Here is a 12,033-nt window from a genome sequence, read left to right on the forward strand (position 1 = left end):
GTGCAATAGCAACTTCAATCAGAGAAGATGTCGCCTATAAGATACCTGGGTGTAAATGACTATTTGTGATACTGCCTGCATTTCATCAGTGCTTGCTTCCTGTATGCTCCACAGTCTGATGACTGTTAACAACTACCAGTATTTCCTTACCATTGTTAAATACATACTGGGAGTTGTAGGTTCATGTGATACAATAATACACTGCTCAAAAAAATAAAGGGAAAGTGGGGTTCATACCTAATAGACAAGGCCCCGACAATATTAGGAGAAATCTAAATATTATACATTCAGCGAACTACCACAAACAACCCCTGCTACTATTAGCTTTAGGGCGCCTTCTCACTTGCGAGAAATACGTGCGAGTCTCGCATGTTAAAACCAAGCTCTGGCGCCAGTACTCCAGAGCGGAGCATGCGGCTGCATAGCAATACATGGAGCAGCACGCTCCACTCCTGAGTGCCGGCACCAGAGCTTGGTTTTAACATGCGAGACTCGCACGTATTTCTCGCAAGTGAGAAGGCACCCTAAGACATAGAGAAAGCTTTCGACTCGGTCTCATGGTCCTACCTATTTGAAGTCCTATCCAGATTTGGCATCCCTCGCACCCTTATTTCATGCCTCCAACTACTGTATGACAGCCCTACAGCTTATTTGAAACTCCCGTCAACTAGACCTACTCCTATCAACATACAAAGGGGGACGAGGCAGGGCTGCCCACTTTCTCCAGCCCTGTTTGCCATGGCTATGGAGCCACTAGCTGAGGCAATAAGGCTTAACCCGAACATACTCGGGCCTGTAGGACTTGGCGCACAATATAAGGCAAGCTTATTTGCGGATGATTTATTGCTGACTTTGTCCAGTCCACTTACCACTCTCCCAAATTTGTTTTCAGTCCTATGTAGATTTGAGTCGATCTCGGGACTCAAAATTAATGTTGACAAATCCGAAGCTCTATTTCTTAACACCACTAACGACATGCAAACAAATATTATTTCCCAGTTCAAATTTACAAAAAATGAACATTATATAACTTACCTCGGAGTCAATCTCACCTCTCATAAGTCGACCTTATTCAAGTGGAACTATCTCCCGTTAATAAAAAAACCTCCGAGCTGACTTAACTAGATGGTCTGCCATGAAGTTGACCTGGTTGGGCAGATTGCATGCAATTAAAATGGTCTCCCTGCCCAGATTTCTGTACTTATTCCGCTCTCTCCCCATTCCGTTGCCCCATAAGACTTTACACGAGATTCACTCTATGATTTAAAAATTTATTTGGCAAGGGAAAAAAAACCCAGAATCCGTCAAAAAACTATGTTCATACACAGAAGGTTAGGGGGGCTTTCCATGCCCAACTTCACACTGTATTACAAGTCGGCTCAGTTGGCCCAATTGACTAATGCCTGCGCTGCCAACCATGCTCCGAGATGGGTTGGCCTGGAATCGTCCTTCTTACTTCCGTTTTCCTTGCCTGGCCTTATGTGGTCCACACAAAAACTACCAAAAGGCTTACACATTACAGCACCTTTCACAGCACATTCCCTGATCCTTTGGAGGAAGGAAAGGTTTAAATTTGATCTCCAATCTAAGTCCTCCCCACTGACCCCCCCTCTTCTGTAACCCCATGTTCCCACCAGGACTTGACCCACGTTCTTTTGCTTGGTGGAAAGTTAATGGAATTACCACTCTAAAACACCTCTGCTCACCCTTTAATATAATTTTATCTAGACAAGAATTCCTCCATAAATACAATTCATCCATTAACGAAACCTTTCGTATCTATCAGGTTTTCCATTTTGCGGAACAGTTTCTACAACATAAAATCCCTTTTCACGCGACTAGCTTTGAACAGAGGTGTATGGACGACCCACTGGGAAGGGGAACTATTTCTCTGCTATACAAATCTCTCAATACGGCACATGGAGTCGAAAAATTACATTACATGAAACAGTGGGAGGAAGACCTGGGTATTCAATTAACTTTGGAAAATTGGAGGCGATGCTGTGACACACTTTCCAGGGGTAGTCATCAAGCCTCCCTGGCAGAGACATCCATTAAAGTCCTACACAGAACATACCAAGTCCCAAGTAAACTCCACACTATATACCCCAACATTTCAGATAAATGCTTTAGAGGATGTGACGCAGTGGGAGATATGAAGCATATTTGGTGGGAATGTCCGATAGCCTCGACTATGTGGCGGGAAGTAGGATTAATAATTGAAAAAATGTATGGCGGAGCAATACAACTTGACCCGGCCACATTCCTTTTGGGAGCCAAGTACCCAGGCTTTTCTAACAAATTCCACAGGTTGATAGGCCAGCTGCTTATGGCCGCTAAGCTACATATAGCTACCAACTGGAGGTCGCCATTTCTCTCTGTTCAATCAGTTAGAGATAAAATGAATACAATCCTCTTATATGAACGTATACATGCGACTAGGGAAGATTTGTGGGAGGCCTTCTACCAAATTTGGAAACCGTGGATGGATCTTAACACGAACTTGAATCTTGAACAAACCTTGACTTTATCTATTTGAGACTTCATTATCCTGTGAGAGATTCTGATGATACTGGGGTTGAGCCTACATTGGGTGGGATGCGAGGAGGTGGGAGGCGGAACTCATAAAACGGAGCAAAGTATAATCCTGACTGCTTACCATAAAGTAAAGTGCAGAATCTCATTTCCCTCCCCACTTTCCCTCTTTTATGTCCCCCCATGTCTCGTCATATCTGTATTTTCGAATTTGAGTTAATATATGTATGGTTTTTCCTCTTTGTTTAGATTTAAGCTTATTGAACTCCCTTGTAAGGGAATCTATTGTTCAATTGCTATGTTATTGAAAATAAAAGTTATTGAAACTAAAAAAATAAAGGGAAGGAACACTTAAACAACACAATATAAGTCCAAGTCAATCACACTTCTGTGAAATCAACCTGTCCAGTTATGAAGCAGATTGTGAATCAATTTATTCTGCTGTTGTACAGGAAAGAAATGATAAGCAATTAGCAAGACAACCCCTATAAAGGAGAGGTTCTGCGGGGGGTGACCACAGACCATTTCTCTGTTCTCATGTTTTGTTTTTGTTTCTGTTGCTTTGGTCACTTTTGTCATTGCTATCACACCTAGCATTACAATAGTATGAGGCGGTGTCAACAACCCACAAAAATTGCTCAGGTAGTGCAGGTCATCCAGGATGGCACATCAATGCGAGCTGTGGCAAGACGGGTAGCTGTGTCTGTCACCAGTGTCCAGAGCATGGAGCAGATACCAGGAGACGTGGAGGGGGCTGTAAGGAGGGAAACATCCCAGCAGCAGGACCACTACATCCTCCTTTGTGCAAGGAGGAACATGCCAGAGCCCTGCAAAATGACCACCAGCAGGCCACTAACATCCAGGTGTCTACTCAAACTGTCAGAAACTGACTCCATAATGGTAGTATGAGGGCCCAGAGTCCGTCCACAAGTGGGGACTGTGAAGGGTGATTAGCATTTGCTAGAGAAAACCAAGATTGGCAGATTCAACATTGGCACCCTGTGCCCTTCACGGATGAGAGCAGGTTCACACTGACAGACGTGACGCCGTGGAGAACATTCTGCTGCCTGCAACATCCTCCAGCTTGACTAAATTGGCAATGGGTCAGAAATGGTGGGGGGAGTCATTTCTTTGGAGGGCTGCACAGCCCTCCATGTGCTAGCCATAGGTACCCTGACTGCCACTATGTACCAGAATGAGATTCTCAGACCCAGTGTGAGACCATATGCAGGTGCACTGGGCCCGGGGTTATTTCTGATGCATGACAATGCTAGGCCTCGTGGCTGAAGTGTGTCAGCAGTTCCTGCATGATGAAGGCATTGATGCTATGGACAGGCTCGCCTGTTCCCCAGTCCTGAATCAAATCGAGCACATTTGGGACATCATGTCTCGTTCATCCACCAACGCCACGTTGCGCCACATGGACTGTCCAGGAGTTGGCGGATGCTTTAATCCAGGTCTGGGAGGAGATCCCTCAGGAGACCATCCGCCGCCTCATCAGGAGCATGCTCAGGCGTTGTAGGGAGATCATACAGGCATGTGGAGGCCACACACACTACTGAGCATCATTTCCTTGTCTTGAGGCATTTCCACTGAAGTTAAATTAAGCCTGTAATTTGATTTTTCACTTTGATTTTGAGTATCATTCCAAATTCAGACCTCCACAGGATATGCATTTTTATTTACATTGATCATTTTTATGTTGTATTGTTCTCAACACATTCCACTATGCAATGAATAAAGATTTGCAACTGGAATATTTCATTCAGTGACATCTAACATGTAGTATTTGTGTTCCCTTTTTTTTTTTGAGCAGTGTATATAGGGCTGACCTGACATTGCAATTGATTGCTGTACTAAGATTGTTGATTTATTCAAGTACAGAAGGTGGTTCTGGTGCAGCATTCATGTACTCACAGTGGTTTTGGCTCTGTATTGATGTACTGACTGTGGTTCTGATCTTGCTCACATGTAGCAATCCAAAACGTGCTTCATGGCCATATTAAAACTTAAAAACCTTGTCACCTATGTTTTTGTACATAAGCTGCGGCCACCGCCATCAGGGGCTTATCTACAGCATTCTGTAATGATGTAGATAAGCCCCCGATGTAACCTGAAAGCTAAGAAAAACAAGTTACATTATACTCGCCTAGGGAGGCGGTCCGGTCCAATGGGCGTTGTGGTTCGGGTCCGGCGCCTCCCATCTTCATGCAATGATATCCTCTTCCTTGCTTCTGTCGCGGCTTGCTTCAGTGTGCAGGCGCTGGGGCTTCTCGGACTTTTCCCAGCGCCTGCCCACTACAGTACTTTGCTCTGCCCTCAACAGGGCAGATAAAGTACGCCTGCGCAGGAGCCGCGACAGAAGCAAAGAAGAGGACGTCACCACATGAAGATGGGAGGCACTGGACCGCACCGAACCGCCCCCCCCCCAGGTGAGTATAACATAACTTGTTTTTCTTATCTTTCAGGATACATCGGGGGCTTATCTACAGCATTACAGAATGCTGTAGATAAGCCCCTGATGGCGGTGGCCGAAGCTTATATACGATAAAGTAGGTGACAGATTCCCTTTAAAGCGGCAATTCTCCTCTGGGGAATATGCCAATTGTCTCTTCAGAGAGGAAGAGGACTAGAACTCTAGTGCCACCTATTGGAAGTAGCAATCCTAACAGTCAATGTTGATCCTTTAACGAGCCTTGTCACGTGACTTAGGATAAAAGCCAAACCAGAATCTCAATTTGCAGACACTGTGTTTTGGGGTACTGCCCCTCATCAGTGCAAAGTGGAGATCTGGTTTGGCTGAGTGAGAGGCGTCTGACTGGGATCCAAGAAGTATCGTTTCTCCTTGCGGAGAGTGACATATTAAGCATGTTGAGATGAGGAGACTTAAAGCCGCAATGCTCCTCTGGGAAATATGCAAATTGTCTCTTCAGAAAGGAAGAGGACTAGAACTCTAGTGCCACCTATCGGTTCTAGTACTCTTCCTCTCTGAATATTCTGTAATGCTGTAGATAAGCCCCGGATGTAACCTGAAAGTACGCCTGCACAGGCGTACTTTATCTGCCCTGCTGAGGGCAAAGTACTGCAGTGCTCAGGCGCCGGGAAAGGTCCGAGAAGTGCAACGCCTGCGCACTGAAGTACTTTACGCTGCCCTCAACAGGGCAGATAAAGTACGCCTGCGCTGGAGCCACGACAGAAGCAAGGAAGAGGACGTCATCGCATAAAGATGGGAGGCGCTTGACCGTGACCCCCATTGGACCGGACTGAACCCGGACCGCCCCCAGGTGAGTATAATATAACTTGTTTTTCTTATCTTTCAGGTTACATCGGGGGCATATCTACAGCATTACAGAATGCGGTAGATAAGCCCCTGTTGGCGGTGGCTGCAGCTTATAGGCGAAAAAGTAGGTGACAGATTCCCTTTAAGTCTCCTCATCTCGACACGCTTAACATGTCACTCTCCGCAAGGAGAAACGATACTTCTGAGATAATGATGAGGATTTGGGGAGATTCTGCTCAGTTTCTGCTCCTTATTTTTTGGATCAAAAACTGAGCAGAATCTCTCTGAATCCTCCTCAAATACTCAAAACTTGGTTCTGGTGATGTATTAATGTGCTGATGGTGGTTCTGGTGATATATTCATATAAGTATCCCTTTCAATATCTTGCGGCTCTTGGGATTGGTTCAATATGGCATTGAGCCTCTTGGACCAAAAAATGTTGTGTACCCCTGTCTTACACCTAATGAAAAACAGAAGAATTAGCTGGGTAGGAGGGCAAAATAAGCAAAGTGATATATAATATGACGATTGCAATATATTAAGAGGATAAAAACTTTGATGGGAGTGCTTCTTTAATAATTTATCAGTCAGGGAGATGTAGCGTTACCTAATAATCTCTCTAATGTGGTAGGAAAAAAAATGAAGAAAGATGTGCGCACACCGTAGATTCTGACTGAATTCATTTGTTTGCAACCTGGGGCTTTCCAGGTGTTGTGAAACTAGAAATCCTACCATGCCTAGTCGACTGCCAAAGCATGGTGGAGATTGTGCTTTCAGCTGTCTTAGGCTATGTGCACACTTTGCGGATTCCACTGCGGATTTTTCCGTAGCGGAATTCCAAAATCCGCAGTGAAAACCCGTTGCGGTTTTTACTGCGGATTTATTACGGTTTTTACTGCGGTTTCTTCTGCGGATTTTCAACTGCAGTTTCCTATTGGAGCAGGTGAAAATCCGCAGAAAAGAAGTGACATGCTGCGGAATATAATCCGCTGCATTTCCGCGCGTTTTTTTCCGCAGCATGTGCACAGCGTTTTATTGTTTCCCATAGGTTTACATTGTACTGTAAACTCATGGGAAACTGCTGCGGATCCGCAGCGGTCAAATCCGCTGCGGATCCGCAGCAAAATCCGCAAAGTGTGCACATAGCCTCCAACAGACATTGCAGCTAAGCTGCAGTAACTGGTCATAGATGGCTCATGTTATGAAGTTACACGTGAACCCTACTTTACACTTGGTGATGCTGCTAAGCTATCAATGAGCTTCCTGTATATAGACACAAAATCATATGGAAGAGAGAGGTACCAGAATTCCATTTTTTATCCGAATCCCCCCTCAATTACATTCACTGGAGTTCAGGTAACGGAGATAGGAAGTGTTTGTCCCCTTCCCGATTTCCTATTCTTTTCTATGTCTGTCACCCTTAACATGACCGACACCACTTCAAAAATAATCACCCAACTATAGTGCACACCCATATGGTGTGAGGGAAAAAAAACGGGGAGGGGGGGTATTATATGTGTTCTTGATAAACGAATACTGGTAAGTACGGTTGGTGTTTTCCCTTTACCCATGATAGCACACCCTGAGAAATTTCTGGACAATTGAAACACCTTTAGGGAGGGACCACCACTTGCAGCACCCTTCCACCAAAGGTTAAGTTAGCAGAGGATAGATTCAGTCTGTAGTGCCTAAAGAAAGTAGATGGTGAGGACCACGTACCTGCCTTACAAATCTGATCAATCGACAACTTTCTCTGCCCAGGAGGTCGCCACGGCTCTAGTGGGGTGACCCTTCAGGCCCTCAGGAACCAGAACTCCACTAGCAGAGTAGGCTAAGCTAATGGCCTCCCTGACTCACCTTGCAATGGTACTTTTGGATAATCCGTATCCCTTCCTGCTACCCTGAAAGACTACACACAGGGACTGAGCTTCCCTCCACTGACTGGACATAGACATTTTGACAAAGTCACTGGAAAAGTTCTGGAGGGGGAGATGTGTTTCATTGTTCTTAATGGCGTCAGTGATGTGAAACCTAGAGATTTTCCTCCAGCACACTAAGTGCTGCGAAGGGTTAACAGCTAATTTACATAATGGGCTGTTTTTTTTGGACAACCATAGAGTGGGTAGGAGGCTGTCCACCTTATCTCCACCCCAGGGTGTGGTCTGAGGCTTAAATAGTGGACTCCAGAGGCAGTCTGGGTTCAGTATTGCTGGAAAGAGGATCTCCAGTGGTTTGTGTCCTGAGAAGGAAAGACTGAATCTGTCCGGAAGGCAGTAAGATGAGCAATGCAGAAAATTATACCGGATGATGATGTAAAGGCATTTTTGACTGTGGTTGCAGAGAGGTTGAAGCTGCCCCCTGAGCAGTGGGCAGAGGTGCTGGCCCCCTATCTGACTGGCAAACCCCAGAAGGCTTATTATGACTTGGACTTCCAAGATGCCTAGGAATATGCCAAGTTAAAAACAGATATTGGCACGCTCAGGGGTCACAATGTCTGTTGGAGCACAAAGGGTTCATCACTGAGTGTATTATGGTGACAAAACTCCCCGCTCTCAAATGTTTGACTTATTGCATTTGGTACAAAATTGGTTGCAGCCAGAATCCTCCACTCCAGCCTATATGAACAAGCAGGTGGTCATGGACCGATTTATTCACTCCCTCCCCAGTCCGGTGCAGACCTGGGTTGCCCAGGGAGACCCCCAGAATGCAAATTACCTGGTGGGTCTTGTAGAAAGGTACCAGGTGATTGAGAGGTCCCTAAGCAAGTCGGGGTGGTGCATCTTCATACTGGGGTACCCAGCAGGAGCCAGAGTCCCAAAAGAAGGGTAGCAGAGCCACCATTGGGGGGGGGGGGGAGTCTGAGGTCCCATGGAGTTGCTGAGGGGTTGCAAAAGGCTGCTGGTAAAGACCTGGTCTGTTCAATGTGCCATAGTCCTGAACACATAGCAGCCTGTTGTCCTATGTCTTCCGAGCAGATGCACTGCAGCCTAGGCAGGCGCTGCTCGTACTATGCTTATCCCGCTTGGAGTGCGGACTATCAGCCCAGAGAGGGGACGCAGTCATGTCCTGTGACCATAAATGGCGTGCTTGTGTCAGAACTATTGGACTCCGGGAGATTGGTGACACTGATTAGGGCCACACTCCCCCGCCAGTTAATCCCAGGGAAACACGTGGGCACCCACTGTATCCATGGGGACGCCAAGGACTACCCCGTTGCCAGAGTGTCTGTAAAAACAAACTGTGGGGTTGAGACCTATGAGGTCAGTGTAGATAAGGACTTGCTACACCTGGTAATAATAGGGTGGAACTTTATCCTGTTCTGGGTCTTATGGTGGAAGGCGGGGATACCAAGTGTCTGAGACAGGAGCCAGCTCAACCCTGATGAAACCCCATCGCAGTCGGAGGTGGATGAGTTTCCCTTGTGTGTCCTGGCTAGTGACGAGGACGAGACGGTGAACAGTGACGCAGAGTGCTGAACAGGAGGTTTCTGGGGGAAATTTTGTGACTGTTCAAATGCGTGATCTTACCCTGAAAGGGCATGTGAAACTGTGACTGTGTTAAATGGCGATAATACATAGATTTAGGTGGGTTTTTATTCCACCGCAGGTATTATGCCTTTTTGATCTGTATTCACCTATAGGACTTTTTTCCACCACTATACATGGGTGTTTTTTTTTATTATCTTGTCTATACCTTTTTTGGGTTTTTTATCAGCTACTATTATATAGGGTTATCTGTAGATCCCCCATGAGCCGCTAGACAGGAAGGTATTACCATATACGTGTTTATATCCTATAGGTATATTGACAAGCTGTACTTATTTTCACATATATGTGTATATATTATATATGTACGTTATATATCTAGGTGGTCTGTAGTGGCGTAGTGATTTTAAGTGGTTTTATGTTGTTTTTTTTTGCCAATAAAGTGTGTTTTGCTATTTTGCTATATATTGGGTGGTGTGCATTTTTTGTAGCAGTGTCTTTTCTTCCTCCCCTTCTTCTTTGTGTTAAATGGCGATGCCCAAGAGCTGGGGTCCGACACCAGATTCAAAAGGTTCTACTGGTCTGGGTGTTTCAGGGAGATTGTTAATTATTGTTGGTCCTGTCCTACATGTCAGTTAACTGCTCCTGTTTACCACTTCCACAGTCTCCTAGTTCCGTTATCCATTATAGAGGTCCTATCTGACCAGATTGCCATGGACCTTGTAGGACTCTTAGTTAAGTGTGGCAGAGGCCACCAATACATCTTGGTGGTCATGGACTATGCAACACGGTACCTGAAAGCGGTACCACTGAGGTAATCCTCTGCCAGGAGTATAGCCCAAGAGCTAGTCCATATTTTCTCCTGAACGGGCCTGCCCAGGGAGATTGACTGACCAAGGAACTCCATTCATGTTCAAGATAATGAGAGTTATGTAAGGCCCTCCAGATTATCCAACTCAAGACATTTGTGTACCATCCACAGACTGACTCGTGGAAAGGTTCAACAAGACCTTGAAGTCTATGCTGAAAAAGGTCGCGGAGAAGGATGGCCAGGACTGAGATTGCCTATTACCGTACCTTCTTTTCTCCATTAGAGAAGTCCAACAGTTCTTTACAGGGTTCTCGATGTTAGAGCTGCTATACAGACGGCATCCTTGGGGACTTCAGGACATTGCAAAGGAGACCTGGAAAGTGGAGGTAATACCCCACGGAAGCATTATCGAACATGTGGCCCAGATGCAGGACAGGATAGAGAGGGTGATGCCGATTGTGAGGAACAGCCTCCAAGCACAAGAGGCCCAAGCAAGTGTCTACAATTGGTCAGCAAGACTGAGAGAGTTTAGCCCTGGAGAATGGGTAATGGTGTTGATCCCCATGGTGGAAAGTAAGATCCTGGCCAAGTGGCAAGGGCCATGCGAAGTGGTTGAAAAACTGAGTGATGTCAACTACAAGGTCCACCAGCCAGGAAGAAAACCGCACCAAGTGTACCACATTAACCTGCTTAAACCATGGTAAGACAGGGAAGCAGTGGAAGCTACATGCCTGGGGGCCAGTCCTGAAGCCAGGGTCGAGGATGTCATAGTGGCAGAGACACTATCGCCAGCCCAGAAACAACAGTGCCGTGAGTTGCTTCAGCAGAACCCGTTTACGGAGTTACCATGATGTATGAAATCCTGACTGAACCGCATGGGAGGGTGAACTAAAAGCTGTATCTGATTCCTGAAGCCCGCCGCGAGGTGATCTCCAAGGAGGTGAGAAGAATGTTGAGCCTGGGCATCAATGAGGATTCAAAGACCGGCTGGTCCAGCCGGTCTTGTCCTTGTGTTTGTCCTTGTGCTGGACAGTGGCGCTTCTGTAATGATTACAGGAATCGAAATGATATGTACAAGTTCAACGCGTATTTGATATCCCGGGTCGATGAGCTCATTGACAGGCTGGGGCAAGCCAGATATATCATCATCCTGGACCTAACTAAAGGGTACTGGCAAATTCTTCTGTCCCCAAGTGCCAAGGAGAAGATGGCCTTCTCTACACCTGACGGGTGCTTTTAGTATTCCCAGATGCTGTTAGGACCGTTCCATGGACTGGATCCTAGCCTCTCACAAAAAGTACACTGACACTTATCTGGACGACATTGTGTTATTCAGCCCGGACTGGGGAAGTCACATACAGAAGGTCCAAGCGGTACTGGATGCACTGAGGAAGGCAGGGTTTACCATAAACCCAAAGAAGTGCGCCCTGGGGAAAGAAGAGGAGAAATACTTGGACTACATCGTAAAAAAAAAGCAGGTCAGGTCGTTTCTGGGAATTGTCGGCGATTTATCCCAAATTTTGCCATAACTGCCCCCCTGACAGATCTTCTCAAGGGAACAAAGACGTCGATGGCCAAATGGTCCTCTGAAGCAGAGATGGCATTCCAGGATCAGAAGCTCACCCTGTGCAGACAGCCAGTCTTGGTCGCACCGGATTTCACTAAGGAGTTCATACTCCAGATGGATGCCTCCGACGTCGGGGTGGGAGCTGTGTTGTCCCAGGAGATTGATGGGGACGATCATCCAGTCCTATACCTGAGTAAGAAACTCTCCTGTGAAAAGAACTATGCCATCGCAGAAAAAGAGTGCTTGACCATCAAATGGGCAATTGACACGCTGAGATACTACCAGGAAGTTCAGACTAGCATCATATCATTTGCCAGTGAAATGGATGAGGCAAAGAAAGGGGAAGAATGCCCGG

This window comes from Ranitomeya variabilis, chromosome 2 (assembly GCF_051348905.1).
Source record: "Ranitomeya variabilis isolate aRanVar5 chromosome 2, aRanVar5.hap1, whole genome shotgun sequence".
NCBI classification, from domain to species: Eukaryota; Metazoa; Chordata; class Amphibia; order Anura; family Dendrobatidae; genus Ranitomeya; species Ranitomeya variabilis.